At 44.5% G+C, this 11,025-nt stretch overlaps 1 long non-coding RNA gene across 2 annotated transcripts in view; it reads left to right on the forward strand.

Moving 5' to 3' along the window:
• Positions 1-297: 297 nt before the first annotated feature.
• The window catches only part of LOC134479117 (uncharacterized), a 44,394-nt gene continuing 33,666 nt past the window's right edge, over positions 298-11,025 (forward strand). For both annotated transcript variants that reach the window (XR_010052217.1, XR_010052218.1), the window contains exon 1: positions 298-526. This is a non-coding gene — a long non-coding RNA (uncharacterized LOC134479117). The remainder of the gene's footprint in view (positions 527-11,025) is intronic.

Below are 11,025 nucleotides of genomic sequence, written 5' to 3' on the forward strand. Positions count from 1 at the left end.
GCTACCACCTTCCTTTCCTGGGGTTCCCCTTCACACCTCACTCCAACCAACCTTCTGAAGTCCTAGCTTCCTCCTGAGCCCACCCCAAATGCATCTTCCTCTAGAAAGACTTTTCCAAACCTTCTAATTAAAAATAATCAGCCACCCACGCCTCCCCCATTACCCCAGCCACTGATCCTGAAGTGCTTTTTAATTCTGTTAAAACCATTTCCGGATACATCCTGTGTCCCTTACTAGACAGCCAACTCCCCAAAGGCAGGAACTCTCATTTATTTCCATCTCTTCCCTGGAGCCTAGCAGAAGCCTGGCACACAACAAACATCACTCAAATTTAATTCAAGTCTCAGCGAGGGGACAAGCTGGCCATAGAGGGTAACACACATGGCTCCCTGTGCATCCCTCCTGTGCCTTCAAGGGAAAGACCACACTATTCCTGGAAGACTCTGGATGATACTGCTAGAAAGCAAGCTGCCCTACGAAATTAATGCTCTCCATGATAAACTGGTTGGCGTTTTCTTCATATAGAGTGAGTATTCGTCCTACATGAAGGATTTGGCCAGGTCAGAAGGAGTCCTCCCTCTGAAGTCATTTAGATCAACCTGGGGTCACTTGGAATCACAAGTGTCCATGACACAAGTCCTTGGCTCTCTAAGAATGTAAGATGTTTGTGGTGTCTTCTGTGACAATGAGCTCATTCCAGCCTTCTGGAACATAATAATATGGTGCATGCTGGCAATTGCATCCATACTTTATAATGCATAATTAGAAATTGTATTAATAATTGGTTCTATTTCAGTAGCTCTTCCAAAGGGGAGAAGCGTAATTGATGGGATTATGTAACAAATAATGGTACTAAACTTCATACTTGGTTCTAGAAATGATAAAGCACCCCACACCCAATAATCTTGCTGGCTCCTCCTTAAAAGTATAAGAGGAAAGCTGCCGGCCTGCCTAGAGAGCCCAATGTCACCAGGCAGCTCCATGGCACTACCAGCCCTGAATGTGGAAAAGTAGGAACGAGGAGGCCCATGAACACAGCCCTGTGATGGAAGTTGCTGGAAGGTTCGTGCAGTAAAATAAAAGTCCAGGATGGAAGGAAAGAACAAAGTTCCTCACCCTGACCAGAGTCTTGTGCATTTTAGGCAAACAATCTACTACTAAGCTGTATTCCAACCCGCTCTTCTCCCTTCAGACAAATGAGCTGTGTAAAGTCTAGAGGCTGCAGAAAGGGAGCAGCTTGACCCAAGATATAAGGAACGTGTTTCAATGGGACAATGAAATGCTTCACCTCCGCAGAGCATCTGTCTAACCAGGGAATCAGTAGCCATCTGGGCAATGGCTGTGACCAGGTCCCAGTGGTTCAGGGTTTCTCTGTTGGATCTCAAAGAATCAGTGTGGTTTAGGGATGTCAGAGTCATTCTCTCTGCCAAGTGTGTTATAAAGGAGATGGACTTCTGTTGTTACACTTTAAATTGAGGAAGCTGGTGTCAAGGTAGCTGCTCCAGACCCTTTAGATTTGTATTTGTTATAATAGTGGCTTCATCTCAAAACCTCTTCCAATCAGGCATTCTGGGTTTCTAAAGATCACAAAGTCTGACTTCCAAATAAATCAGTCTGAAAGTCTGAACTATATGTTAGATGGTAACTATCCCTCTTCCTATTGGCTAAATCCAATTCTCTCTCTCTCTCTCTCTCTCTCTCTCTCACACACACACACACACACACACACACACACACACACACACACCATCATGACAATGTCCAAGGTCGGTAAAGCATATCCTAGCCCCACAGACACTGGCTTTAGTCTCATGTCTTAGCTGATTTGCACAACATGATTTCCACATTCATTAGGGCTACATGACTTGTTTTCCTTGTTCAGTCCATTTTATCTCCTTGGCTTCCAGATCAATGTAATGGATTGTTCTTTTAATCCCAGAATGAGAAAGTTCTGGATCAGAGTCTCAGCTGACTTGGTAACTTGGAAAAAAAAGTAAATATTTGTCTTCCTAACTCACTAAAATTCTACTGATGTTCATTAGTGTAGCTTAACAACGGCAAAGGCTGACACCAAGCTGACGCAGCTTGCAATGTATTACTTAAGGGAAATGGAACTGGTATGAAAATGAGTCACCTATTTCTGCCTTCCTTGGTATTTCTTCTCATCCTTGGTAGATCCTATGGACAGAGACAGACTGTCCCATTGCCTTCTCCTGTTGTATACCAATCTAAGAATCATGACCGATAATTTACTACATTTATTCCATGCATATTTAAGTCATGTATTAGATGCCTAATGTTTGAGTATTAAGGCTGAAGTGGTGAATAGAGCCAATTGTCTGCTCCCAAGAGCTAACAAGTCAAGAGGAGCAGATATTTACAAAGCCCATTTAGAAGGTCACCTTGGCCTTATAAGGGCCAAGCCAAAAGTCATATTCCCTCTCATCTCCCAACTCTGTGGGGACAATTTAAAAATTGACAGTGTGATCCCAGATTAACATGGCAGATGCATAGATTAGCTCAGTGGCAGCCCTTAGCTTGCATCCTGAGGACCAGGTGTGACCCCACCAACACTGCAAAATAATCATCATCATCATAATATAAAAACTATAAAAGTAAAGAAAAAATTATAAAAGTAGCTGAGACCCTAACCTAGTCATGGAAGATTCCATCCTTCCCTGCTAAAAGCCAAAAGAGCTATGAAAAGCTCCTATCACATGCATATAAGTTCAGAGTTTATTGATTGATGGGCAGCACCTGTTTGGAATCTGTCAGCATCCTCCTGAGGTTCACAAAGGAGGCCTTGTTATCTCTTCTCATCTCTTTTTTTTCCTGAGCTAAGATCCCTCTCTGTAACCCAAGCTGGCCTGTGATTCAAGATAAGACCCCCTTAGGAGGGGATTACAGGTGTATGTCCACTCCTGGTGGTGTCAGCCCCTTCTTACAAAGCCAGAACCTGAGGCTTGGGTAGGAAAAGGCAGTTTAGAGAGGAGCCAGGCTGTTGCTCTAAGGCATTAGGTCAGGCTTTTTACACATACTATACTCCACAATGATTTTTCTTGTTGTCTTGTGGTTGTTGTTGTTGTTGTTGTTGTTGTTGTTGGTGGTGGTGGTGGTGGTGGTGGTGGTGGTGGTGGTGGTGGTGGTGGTGGTGGTTTTCATGACAGAGTCTCATTAGACAGTCTGGGTGTCCTGGAACTTGCTCTGTAGACCGGGCTGGTCTCATATTCATATAAATCAGTCTGTCTGTGTCTCCCAAGTGCCACTATGCCCAGCTCAGAAAGCACTTTCAAAGCACGTAAAGAAAGTTGTTACTTCATAGGTAGATAATAAATACTAGGAAAGAAGTTTATTATTTGCAACACATCTTCAAATAGTTAAAAAGAAAGAATGTATATAAACAACACACACACACACACATACACATACACACACACACACACACACACACACACACACTGGTGGTGGCAAATACAGCAAGCTAAGATGTTAATAGCTGCCACTAGATGAAGAATACACAGGGTTCATTGTACGCTTCTTTCGATTCTTACACAGTGTGAAATTTTTCAGACTGAAATGTGGAAGAAGTCCCCTTTTGAATGAGGCCACCCTTCTTGGACTTCCTTCTCTTTCTGAGCACTCTGTCCTTGCACAGACACCCCTCTTGCTGCCAGGCACACCCCTCCAAGTCTTAACCAACCATGGTTACTGCTACAGTCATATCTCTTTGCCAATCCCTGTGGACCCAAGGCCCGCCCTCAGAAGCACAGCTCCGGCTGACAGTACAGACTCTCACTACTCTCACTGTACACTCAGAGTAGAGGCCAGGTTTTCTCTACATCCCAGCAAGTGGAGCCAGCAAACAATGAACATTGTCTCTGATCATAACTTCCAAAGCCTTTTCCATAGGCAACAGTGGGCATTGTGTTTCTATAAATCAACCTCAAGCTTGGAGGGAAGAAACTGAGCTAGGTGAAAGAGTTACATTATCATAGGTTCAAATCCCTTTCTGCTTTATGGCCTAATTGAAACTGGTATCTGTCACTTGACCTCTCTATACCTCAGGTTTCCCCTCAACATGAAAGGAGACAATACATTCTTGCAGATTAGAAGCTTCGACATGACACATATAATGTACTTGACTTGGGGAGTGGGATGTAGTCTGGTTGACAGAATGTTTACTCAGCATTCATGGAGCTCTGGGTCCAGTTCCCTGTACTTGGAGATAGAAAGAGAAGGAGCAGGCGTTGAAGGTTATCCTCAGCTACATGGGAAATTTGATGGAAGCTTGGGCTATCTACCACCCTGCTTAGGAAAATAAAAGGAGCAAACAACGTATTTAACATGGTACCCAGCATCCAAGGGGATGGAACATCTTCCTCCAAGGATACTGGGCGCTATCCTCTTACCAAGTCACTGGGCTCTCCCAGGAAGACTCGTGTCACCCAAAGGAACTAAAGACAGAGTAAGAAATGTGTAGCCAGATGAGTACATGTGTATTTATGTGAGTGCCAGTGTGAGTGTAAATACAGATATGGGATGTAGATTTAGACGATACAGGTGATGATATATAGATGTGGATGTCGATACAAGTAAATATAGATAGGTTGATGATATGAGCCACCATGTTCCTCTGGATTGGTCAAACCACCCAGCCACCTGACAGGGAGCCTGTCTCACTGGCTCCCGACAGGATTATAAATCATTTATTTCATTATGAATTTGAGGAGCCGCTGTGTGTTTGAAGTGGGATTTGAAGCAAAAAGAAATGGGCAGATTAATGGAGCTTGAAGAAAGCTAAGTATCCCTCTTCGCTCCTGCCAGAGCGCACAGTCAGCTGGCAGCTGAACAGCGATTGAAAAGCACGTCTCTCAATTAAACGCAATTCCTCTCATGTGCTTCCTGCTGGCTCTCGCCTACATTAATTGCATCTGAGTCCACCCACCAGCGTTCAGGGCTGCAAAGGGGTCTATGTTTCTACAGGTCTCTCAGTGCAGAGCTAAAGGCTTCAATGTCACCTGAGCACACATCACCCAACACACTTCTTCTGTCGTCTCTACCTGCAGGGTCTCCATGCCATCCTCTGCTGGTAAAATTTCTGCTCTGGCCAAGCTATGAAGCTGACTGGCCTTGTTATCAGACTGCTCTGTTGCTCTGTCTCCCATTCTAAATTTCCTGAGAGCACAGAATGTATCATCTCTGAAGCCTGCAAATGTCTGTTGTTCAATAAAACTTCTGTTGACCAACTGAGTGGGTAAATAGCACTTTTTGTTTAAAGAAAAATCTCAGGGGGAAAAAAAAACAATAAATATGTTTTCCAAGGCCTTCCAAGCTCAAGAACAAGAGGAAGACATACATAAAAAAATAAAGAAATAAATGTATTTCCCTTTTCTGTGTATGAGTTTTGCCTGTGTGCATGTCTGTGTACTGTGTTCACGCAATGCCTGAAGAGGTCCAAAGAGGGTACTGTAACCCCCAGAACTGGAGTTATGAGCCATCCAGTTGGGTGCTGGGAAGTGAATTCAGGTCTTCTGCAAGAGTAACTGGTGCTTGTAACCACCGAGCCATCTCTTCAGCCCCAGAAGCCTGCTTTTCTGATCTTGTTTCCAAACTGCTTCCTCTTGACTTCCAAAACACACCCTTCCACCACTGAGCCACCCTGACCTGGGTATCTTCCATTCTTCTCATTTAGTGAAATTTCAACTAAACTAGGGTTTAGTGTCCTCAGGAGACATTTAGGACATTTAGCCATCTACCCCCACCAAGATCATCCTGGCTAGACCAGATCAAGACAAAGATGTCCTAGAGATCCCATGGACAACTCAGATATGTCCCCAGGACAAGGTTCCAAGCAGGTGAAGAGGACCAGAGGAGAGCTCCACAAGATAGGACAGTAGATGGGCTCTGAGCGTCAGTGGTTCTAAAAGGCACATTCAACAGCCAGCCTAACCCCAGGAGATGCAGTGTAGACAGGGAACCTGCATCCTCACATGATGGGGCCTAATCATACCTGTTGCATTCATGGTTATTGTGAGTCCCTAATCATTCTCCCTCACAGTATCCTGGCTTGGAAGTAATCACCCAATCAATCTAATTGCAGGGACAATTGTCTGCTTTAGTAAAGACAATTTTCTGTTTCTTTCTTGTGTGAGAATGGACATAAGGTGATGTGTATGTACATGTGTATGTGTGTGTGTGTGTGTGTATGTTTGTCTGTGTATGTCTGTGTGCATATACAAGTGGAGACCAGAGGTTGATGTTAATATCTTCCTCAACTATGTTCCTCTTTCTCTTCCCCTTCTCTCTCCTCCCTCTCTTTCGTCTCTTCTCTCTCTCTCTCTCTCTCTCTCTCTCTCTCTCTCTCTCTCTCTCTCTCTCTGAATTCAGATCTTGATTGTTGATTTGGCTAGTCTGAATAGCCAGCTTACATCAGGGATCAGGAACTCTCTCCCTCCCAGATGATGGGATTGCAAGTGGGCTAGCACGTCCACCCAGCATTTATCTGGGTACTGGAACTCCAGCTTCTTCACATTTGTGTTTCAAAAGCTTTGCACAGTAAACCATCTACTCAGCCTCAAGACAGGATTTTCCATCAATAAGAGCTATCTGTTCAAGGAACAAGACCGTATTAACCCCTAGGGCCCAGCACTGAGCTAGGTGTGAGGCCTACACATGGGGAATATTCACACGTAGCAGCTGAATAAATGGCTCTCAATACATATCTTCCAAGCTAGGCTGGGTCAGGACAGGGAGGCCCAGCGAGCCCATGGATGATTCAGATATTCTCCCAGGACAGGCTCCCAGGAAAGCGAAGGGTTGGGGAGGGCCAGAGTAGAGAGGCCCACAAGATAAGTTACTGATGACTCTGAATGTCAAAGGAAAGAGATTCCCTTGTATCAGAAGCCTCACAGGGGATTTGAGCACCATATGGGAAGTTAAACTGTGATATCTTTTAGGGATGTTACATGCAGGTCAAGTTCAAAATTATATATATATATATATATATATATATATATATATATAAAATCTTTATATATATAAAATCTGAGCCTGTGATCACAGCACTTCCTAGTAGAGGTAAAAGGATTGGGAGGGAAAACCAGCCTCAACTACATGGTGAGTTTTAAGGCAATCCCAGCATATAAGAAAGACAGAGGAAGAGGGAGGGTCAGGGAGAAAAATGAGAGATTTTTTAAAAGAAAAGGAAAGGAAAGGAAAGGAAAAAGAAAAGAAAAGAAACAAAAAGAAAAGAAAAGAAACCAGACCTGCTGGTACATGTCTGTGAATTCAGGGTCCAGAAGGCTGAAACAGGACCACCATTGGCTTGAGGCCAGCCTGGGTAACATAGCAACTTCCAGGTCACCTTTGGCTACATAATGAGACCTCATAGCAAAACAATACAGAAACAAAAACCACACACACAACAAAGAACAAGATTAAAGAGCAAACTACAGAGCAGTAGACAGACAGCTCGAGTCAGCCAGTGAGATGAACAAATTAACCTGTAGCCTGTGTACAGTTACAAAGAAATGGTCGCCAACTCCTTCTTCAGTTTCTCAATCAGCAAAGTATGTGGAAGAATGCTGGGCTCAAAATAGAGTTGAGGCAACTTTGGAAAATTAATACACACAGAAGCCTGCCTATTGTTTCTATGGTTATGGTGGTGCTGATCCAGGGTTTTGTCCTGCAAACGAGGGAAGATCTCTGGGAGTGGTGGCTGAAGACCTGCTTCTTCCCAGTAAAGGCTGTGGAAGGTTAATCAGATGGTGAGCCCAGTCACCAAGATTAAGAGAAAGAAAATCCCTCCAACCGCCTTTGAATTCCAGTTATGTGTACGTTTTCTTTGAACTGGCGATTCGACTCTCTCTCTCTCTCTCTCTCTCTCTCTCTCTCTCTCTCTCTCTCTCTCTCTCTCTTGGAGAGAGAACAAAGCGGGTGGTGTGGAACTCAAATCTCATTTACAACTTAATTTTGAAACTGAGGAGATTTGCAATGTTGGAAAGGCAGGGAGCAGGAAATCAACTTCAGAGTAATTGCTCCATCGTCTTTTAAACATAAGGCGGTGCACTGCTATTTTTGCTGATGTATTCAAATGAGAGGATGCCACAGCTGCGGGGTGTCTAAGGGATCAGGGATGGCACCGCCTGCAGACTGGGAGGAAGTCGTGGGCCAAAGTGAGTCTGTCTCCCTACTCCAGCAAGCTGGAGGCCAGAGAAGAGTGAGATTTCCCCAGCTCCTGTCACATGCTGGAGAATGCCGGGGAACACAGGGTAGAATAAGGACTCAGAGCAGTGATCTTGCTACACAACATTACACTGTGTTTACAGAGGTACAAAGGCACCCACCAGGACAATGCCCATGTTGGGGAGGGCAATTTCTCAGGAACTTCTACATTGTCCAAAAAGTTCCCACTACAAAAACTCCTGAGCCTAGAAAGCCACATGTGACATATATGTCCATTGAACAGACAAGTAAGTTGAGGCCAAAAGGCATCACCTATATATTCTAAATTCCATGAGACCCCTAAAACCCATTTTCATTGCTAAGGGCTCTCATTAAAGATGGCTAACTCAGCACCCCAGAGAAGGCCATTCTGATTCCCACTGTGTCCTAAACTTGACTTCTCTGGCTGTGCTCCACATCCAAGAAGGCTAAACCCCCAGCCCAGCTCTGATGCCAACCAGAGAGCTCTCACTTTCCATTTTGTCAGGTCAACCTAGAAGTTTAATTGTAGAAGTTTAAATGAACAAATACCAAAGAAAACACTGAGTCTTCCGAGGCTCCGCCCTGTTATGGTGTGCTCCGCCCTGTAGGTATTTGAACCTTGCTATCCACAGATGCTTCTGCAGGTCGGACCACAGTGCTATCTGATCGCTGGGTTAACGTGATACTGTTGGAATAGCACCATCCAGTTTTCCAGCTGTTGCTGTGTCCGCTGGTGCAGCAAACGGTTCTGAATGCTGCAGGAGACCCAGATGCAGGCAGACCAGGCCCATGGGGCTTCCTGACAGCTTGTCTACATTTGGGCACATTGGAATAAGTTGTCCCCTCTGCTGCTGTCTCTCTATTAGCAGTCTCAGTCAGGGCCATTCCGATTAACCCTTCAGAGCCACTCCACTCTGGGCATGCATGTGCTCTGTTCTTTTCGCTGATTTAATTAACATAATATAATGGAAATAAAATAATTGAAGGGGCTGCCACTTCAGAAAAGATCATCACGGGGCTGCTTGGGAGGCATTGTTGCATGGTTTCCAGGCAACGCCAAAGAGGCCCTGAGAGGGGCTGGTGGTGGTCCCCGAAGCAGCCAGACGGCTGGGCCTCACCCCACAGTCCTAACACAACCGGTTGAGGCCTGGCTATGTAGACCTAGAAGCACACGGGCTTTTCTTATGGCTGTCTTCGAATTTGCGTGTCTTCAAGTCCTGAAGTGTAAGTCCTCACTTTATAAAGTACTGTGGAAATGAGTACAGAGCAACCAGATACACGGATTTCCTCCAACAAGACACCTCACATAGAAAATTAATGACAGTAATTTCCAAGTGTGAAATCACACTTTGTGTTCCAGAAAAGATAGTTCTACCAAAAAGAGTAGGATTTAATTTATAGTGGCTACTACACGAATGTACTTTCTCAACTTGATTTTCAATGGATAGCGTGCGCGTGTGCGTGCGTGCGTGCGTGCGTGCATTCGTTCATGATTCCTTAGTCCTTGTGTTTGCTTTTGTCATTTTCGGACTATCTTTCACTTTTACTTGAAACCTGGCAAAACTGGCTGGTCAGGGAACTTCTGGGATCCAGCTGACTCTGCCTCCCACGCACTGGGATTGCAAGAGTATGCCATCTTGCCCAGGTTTTTTCTGTGGCCTCTGTGAACCGAACTCAAGTGTTCATATTTACACAGCAGGCAGTTTACCATTTTCCCAGCACCCAAAGGATCGTTTCTGAGCTAGAAAAAGCCTGGATTCTCTGAGACTGGCTCTATCTAGTTCTGGCCAGTCATTTCATTTCTACTGTATCCCCTCACTGCCCTGGGGCTCAAGAGAAGTGAAGGGAATTCAAGACCGAGACTCCACAGGAGGCCTTTGCAGCCCAGTTCTGGTCTTCTGATGGAAAACTCTGCTCCAGGTCATGGGAATTCGATCCCAAGTCACATCCTTCCTTGAGTGGAATTTAAAGTGAGGCTCCTCAAGCAGATAGAAAGTACTTTGCTTCTGTGCAGGAGAGGCCAAGGCGGCTGGGGAAGGGGGAAGAGTGGGAGATCGAGAGATTGACATTCACTTGACAGCCGACACCACAAAGTACCACAAATCCTTCACTGCAAATAATACCTTTAAAACCACTCCAGCCCTGAAGAAAAGCGTGCTTTCATGACTTAGCCAGTTAGAAGCGCATTTGCAGGCTACAGAGAGATGACAACTTGGAGGTACCCTGGAAAAGAAAATGCTGTGGTTTTTGTCAGATTTTGCCAAGTCATAAAACAGAAAAAGAAGGAAAAAAGAAAAAACAAAACAAAACCAACCCTGCTCCTCATGAACAAAGATGTTGAGCATGCCGTACGTAGTCATTTTTGATGGTGACTTTTCTTAGAGCTGGAAATGCAGAGAGAATGGGAGCACACCAAACATTTCAATTGCTTGGCGCCTCGTTAATGTTCCCGCCATATTGCTTCCTAGTAATTAATTCAGTGTAATGGAGAAGTCCATTATGCTATATTAATGCCACTTGTTATAGAAATGGCTAAATTAATGAATGCAGATGGACAACAGATTCATTATGATAAACGTCTGATAAGTTCCTCAGCCGCTCTCCAAGATTAATTTGGCTTGAGGTATCCAAAACATGCCTTAGCTCCCCACAGGAAAAGAGATGCTGATTACAGATTGGAAAGGAGTGTGAAGATCAGATTTGAATTTTAAAAAAGAAAAGTGTAGCAAATTAAAAACCTCTCCCCTCCCGTCCATCTGGATAGGATAACAGGCTTTACCTCTAACCTTGAGAGATCCACAGTTTATGTCTCTTGAGTGC

The sequence above is a fragment of the Rattus norvegicus genome, chromosome 6 (assembly GCF_036323735.1).
Source record: "Rattus norvegicus strain BN/NHsdMcwi chromosome 6, GRCr8, whole genome shotgun sequence".
Classification (NCBI taxonomy): Eukaryota; Metazoa; Chordata; class Mammalia; order Rodentia; family Muridae; genus Rattus; species Rattus norvegicus.